This window comes from Pelophylax lessonae (assembly GCF_965119305.1).
Source record: "Pelophylax lessonae genome assembly, chromosome: 2".
NCBI lineage: Eukaryota > Metazoa > Chordata > Amphibia > Anura > Ranidae > Pelophylax > Pelophylax lessonae.
In genome coordinates, this window is record NC_138769.1 from 442,753,297 (window position 1) to 442,759,296 (window position 6,000).

The 6,000-nt window shown below is 40.4% G+C and overlaps 1 protein-coding gene across 1 annotated transcript in view; it reads right to left on the reverse strand.

The window, feature by feature from the left end:
* The window catches only part of ECRG4 (ECRG4 augurin precursor), a 38,839-nt gene extending 38,568 nt beyond the window's left edge, over positions 1 to 271 (reverse strand). Inside the window, exon 1 of the mRNA XM_082248407.1 lies at positions 105 to 271. The gene's annotated coding sequence lies outside the window, so the exon portion shown is untranslated. The remainder of the gene's footprint in view (positions 1 to 104) is intronic.
* Between the last annotated feature and the right edge of the window lie 5,729 nt (positions 272 to 6,000).

Here is a 6,000-nt window from a genome sequence, read left to right on the forward strand (position 1 = left end):
ACTTCTTTTCTAAACTTGCCAAACTATTCTGGAATGAGTGTGTTTGTTTTCCTAATGTGCTTCTCACTCCTGAAAAAAAAGAGCAAGCTTATTTATTACTTTACCTCTGAAATGACGTCCTTTCCAAGAGCTTGTCAGTATACAAAGCTGTCTTGTGCTCGTCTTCTGCACAAGGTGTTCCTTATATACCCTGTAGCTGTACGTAGTGTTTGAAAGAGTTGCAATGGTGTCTAGAGGGACAGGAGGAACACTCATATGAAAGGTACTTTAAAAAAAAAAAACTAGCTTATGAATACCAGACCCTCTGTAAAAAGTCTGGCTAGGGATCCTAAGGCTGAGGAATCAGGTTTCTGTATAATAATAAATGCCACATCCTTAGATGTGATTACTTGCAGATGTGCACAAAAGGTATATCTCTCAGTCCTATGGATAAATTTCATTTATTTCAAATTTTCTTTCTAAATTACATTTCAAATTTGGATTGTTTGCTAAAATATTCTGCTGTTGGTGGCCTTCTTTTAAAATGTATTCGATTACAAATGAAAAATAAAAGTATTGATTGTATTATATTTTTATTTTGTGTGTAGGAGAATAGAATGTGAATCTATGAATAACCCTTAACCACTTAAGCCCCGGAAGATTTTACCCCCTTCCTGACCAGGGCCTATTTTGCGATTCGGCACTGAGTGACTTTAACGGACAATTGCGCGGTTGTGCGACGCTGTACCCAAATGAAATTGATGTCCTTTTTTCCCACAAACAGAGCTTTCTTTTGGTGGTATTTGATCACCTGTGAGATTTTTTGATCATGCGCTATAAACAAAAAAATTGACAATTTTGCAAAAATAACAATATTTTTCACATTTTTTATTTGAAATTCCCCCCTAAAAAAATGTAAAAATCTAATTTTTTTAACATTTTAGGCCAATTTGTTTTCTGCTACATACAGTGGGTATGGAAAGTATTCAGACCCCTTAAATTTTTCACTCTTTGTTATATTGCAGCCATTTGCTAAAATCATTTAAGTTCATTCTTCTTCCTCATGAATGTACACATAGCACCCCATACTGACAGAAAAACACAGAATTGTTGACATTGTTGCAGATTTATTAAAAAAGAAAAACTGAAATATCACATGGTCCTAAGTATTCAGACCCTTTGCTGTGACACTCATATATTTAACTCAGGTGCTTTCCATTTCTTCTGATCATCCTTGAGATGGTTCTACACCTTCATTTGAGTCCAGCTGTGTTTGATTATACTGATTGGACTTGATTAGAAAAGCCACACACCTGTCTATATAAGACCTTCCAGATCACAATGCATGTCAGAGCAAATGAGAATCATGAGGTCAAAGGAACTGCCTGAAGAGCTCAGAGACAGAATTGTGGCAAGGCACAGATCTGGCCAAGGTTACAAAAAGATTTCTGCTGCACTTAAGGTTACTAAGAGCACAGTGGCCTCCATAATCCTCAAATGGAAGACGTTTGGGACGACCAGAACCCTTCCTACAGCTGGCCGTCCGGCAAAACTGAGCTATCGGGGGAGAAGAGCCTTGGTGAGAGAGGTAAAGAAGAACCCAAAGATCACTGTGGCTGAGCTCCAGAGATGCAGTCAGGAGATGGGAGAAAGTTGTAGAAAGTCAACCATCACTGCAGCCCTCCACCAGTCGGGGCTTTATGGCAGAGTGGCCCGACGGAAGCCTCTCCTCAGTGTAAGACACATGAAAGCCCACTTAGAGTTTGCTAAAAAAAAACACCTGAAGGACTCCAAGATGGTGAGAAATAAGATTCTCTGGTCTGATGAGACCAAAATAGAACTTTTTGGCCTTAATTCTAAGCGGTATGTGTGGAGAAAACCAGGCACTGCTCATCACCTGTCCAATACAGTCCCAACAGTGAAGCATGGTGGTGGCAGCATCATGCTGTGGGGGTGTTTTTCAGCTGCAGGGACAGGACGACTGGTTGCAATCGAGGGAAAGATGAATGCGGGCCAAGTACAGGGATATCCTGGACAAAAACCTTCTCCAGAGTGCTCTGTACCTCAGACTGGGCCGAAGGTTTACCTTCCGACAAGACAATGACCCTAAGCACACAGCTTAAATAACGAAGGAGTGGCTTCACAACAACTCCGTGACTGTTCTTGAATAGCCTAGCCAGAGCCCTGACTTAAACCCAATTGAGCATCTCTGGAGAGACCTAAAAATGGCTGTCCACCAACGTTTACCATCCAACCTGACAGAACTGGAGAGGATCTGCAAGGAGGAATGGCAGAGGATCCCCAAATCCAGGTGTGAAAGACTTGTTGCATCTTTCCCAAAAAGAGTCCTGGCTGTATTAGATCAAAAGGGGGCTTCTACTAAATGAAGGGTCTAAATACTTAGGACCATGTGATATTTCAGTTTTTCTTTTTTAATAAATCTGCAACAATGTCAACAATTCTGTGTTTTTCTGTCAGTATGGGGTGCTATGTGTACATTCATGAGGAAGAAGAATGAACTTAAATGAGTTTAGCAAATGGCTGCAATATAACAAAGAGTAAAAAATTTAAGGGGGTCTGAATACTTTCCGTACCCACTGTATGTTTGGTAAAAAAAATCGCAAAAAGAGTATTTTGATTGGTTTGCACAAAAGTTATTGCGTTTACTAACTAAGGGAAAGATTTTTGTCATTTTTATTGTTTTTTTTTAAACGAGTAATGGCGGCGATCTGCGATTTTTTTTGCGGGACTGCGACATTGCGGCGGACAGATCGGACCCTTGACTGACATTTTTGACACTTTTGGGGGTACCAGTGACATTACTACAGTAATCAGTGTTATACATATGCACTGTTACTGTAAAAATTACACTGGGAGGGAAGGGGTTAACTTTATTGGAGAGGGAGGGGTTAAGTGTGTCCCTAGGGGTGTGCTTCTAACTGTGATTGGATGTGGCTGTGTGTGTAACAGCACAGATCAACTGTCCTACATAGCAGGACCGTATGATCTGTGCTTTTACACAGGGAAGAATGACAGGCGGCTTTGTTTACATTAGCCGCCTGCCTTCCTCCCTCTCCACCCGACGATCACGAGTGACCAGCGGACATCGGGTCTGCCGGTCACACGCGCGGGCTTCCTAGTGAATGAGCGGGGGTGGGAGCGCGCCTCCGGTGGTGTGCGCTCGCCCCCTATTGGCTCCCAGGCTAGTGACGTACCGGTACGTCACTTTGCCTAGGAGGGGCTGACCGCTGCCGTATATAGTCAGGCGGCGGTCGGCAAGTGGTTAAGGATGTACCATCCTTGGAAAAACACTTATAAACATACAGAGTGGAGAGGGTTGGCACTTTACATGTACCTCCTTGGGTTTAATGCATCCTTGACACACTTTTTAAAATACTTTTTCACATATCTTTATTTAACAAATTATACAATCATATTGTATATGCTCTTTGTTTTTTCCCAACTATTTTAGGTGTAAAATGCTTTTTCATGTATTGTTACAGTATGTAAAACAGGATCTTTGGCCCTGGCGAAGCGAGTCAGCCAGCGAAATGTGTTGCTTATAAAATGGTTCAGGATAGGAGTATCCTGGACTAACAAGTCTGTATTGTTTTTAAGAATGAACCTCCTTTTTAAAGAGATTGTATATCATGTTATAAATAAATATATGTGAAAAATTATTTTAAACCAGTTTGTCCAACTCAGTTCGTAGGGTTCAATATTAAGACTGGGATGCCATTAAAGTTAATGTGCGTGTAAACAAAAAACAATACTTTTGACAATATAGTGTATAATTAAAAAAATTTTTTTTATCTCATATTTCTTAATAAAATGTACACATCTAAAATGAATCAGCAGGAGCAATAGGTACAATTATTAAGAAAACTCAGAGCTATTAGTATTGCAAAGTTTATAACTTTTTCCACAGAGAATACCATTCATACTTCCCCAGAGTTGTTCTTTATAAGATACTGAGTTATTTGTCCATGTGGTGGTCATCAATTACGGTCCTGGGATGAAGGTCCCTTGATTCTTCAACACACTTTGTAGGTCTTTTTTATTTATTCTCACCATGGAAACCCAACTCTGGCAATTCAAGATATAAAAGCAAAATGGGATAAAAATATTCCAGCATACCAAAAGAGGGGTAGACAGAATCATTTGGAGGCCCAAATCACCATTATCAAGATGCTGTACTCCTTCCTGATTCTCTAGCGCAAGGGAAGCCAATCTGTTTTAGAGATCAATGGCTGACAATGATTTATATGTCCAATATAATAACAATTGACTATTACGTAGAATTCGGTCAGTCTTAGATTTTAAAGCTGCCCTTAGTAATGGCTATTTTGGTACGCTGGAATATTTTTATCCCTTGTCGCTTTTATCTCCCAAATGACTAGAGTTGGGTTCCTATGGTCCTCCTTTTGTGGACATCCTAATGCAATAAATGATATCTAGATGGGGTTCACTGCTTCCCGATAAAACAGGATAAATAGCTTGCAAAACACATAGAGGATTGAAGATACCCCCACTTCAGGGTCTGAATTGATGGCCACCACATGGACAAATAACTGAGTATTTTATAAAAAAACTATATATGACCAAACTCTGATGGCGTATGAAGAGTATTTTATGGGGACACAGTTATTAACTTTTCAATACTAATAGCTCTCAATACTCTTTTGTAGAAGATAATAATTGTACCTATTATTCTCGCTGATTCATATTGTGAAAATATTACTGAGAAATATAAGGTAACACAGTTTTTTTTTCCTTTATATATTGGCTTAGATGTGTACTCATAGAGTGTAGGTACTTTCAATTTCTAAGGACTACATATCCCACGGTATATTCCTGCCTGCAAGCAGTGATTTCTGGACTGAATCAGCCTCCTAAAACGCCTCCTCTTAGCACCTCTTAGTTCAGGAGGAAGACTCTCTGAAATGTGTGACACAGCAGTGCCTACCCACAGTGTATAGTGAGTACGTGTCACTCGATTTACTGTTGCAAAATTCATTCATGCATTTGTGCTGCGCAAACATACTTGCTAGTGATACACCCGTGTACATACCCTTAAACTGCAACTTCGGGCAATAGAGAATCAGTTAGTATTTGTGACCGGAGTCACTTTAGTTGGGGGGCCCGTGGAACTCAGCATACCTTCAAAAGGTTGAGAAATCCCTCTCTTAGCTCTCTAGGCCCCTCTCATGTGTAAGGCACTCAGTGTCTATTAGGGGCACAGGGTGACTGGGAAAATGATGGACTTAATGGACATGGTTTGGATTACTCAAATGGGACAGTAATATTTGTCAACAACATATCTCAAGGAATATATGAAGACTCTGGGACTCTAGGCCTAGGTTAAAGGCCTAGCTGCCTATTGCCAATAAGAGACTGCTTCACACAGACTCATAGCAGTGGTAAAGAATTCCACAATCTTGTAGCCCTAACAATAAAGAACCCCCTGCGTTGCCTGAGGTTAAAACGCTTATCCTCTAATCGCATTGTATGTCCTCGTGTCCTCATGCAATCCATGCAACTGAATAGCTTTTTTTCTATGCTGAGATCCCCATTGAGTTATTTGAAAATTGCTATCATGTCCCCTTTCAGGCGTCTCTTCTTCAGGGAGAATAAATTAAGCGATTGTAGACGTTCTTCATAATTAAGGTCCTCCAATCCCCTTATTAGTTTTTAGTTGCCCTTCTCTGGACTCTCTCCAGCTCCAACACATCCCTCCTGAGGACTGGCGACCGGAACTGGACAGAATACTCCAGATGCGGTCGGACCAGAGTTTTATAAATTGGTAGGATTATAGTTTTATCTCTGGAATACATCCCCTTCTTTATGCATGCTAATATTCTGCTGGCTTTGGCAGCTGCCGCTTGACATTGTATGCTATTGCATCCTATTGCCTAGTCTATCCTCTACCAAGACTCCCAGATCTTTCTTAATTTTTGATTCCCCCAAAGGTTCCCCCCCTAAAGTTTATTGTGCTTTTATGTTTTTAGTCCCCAAGTGCAA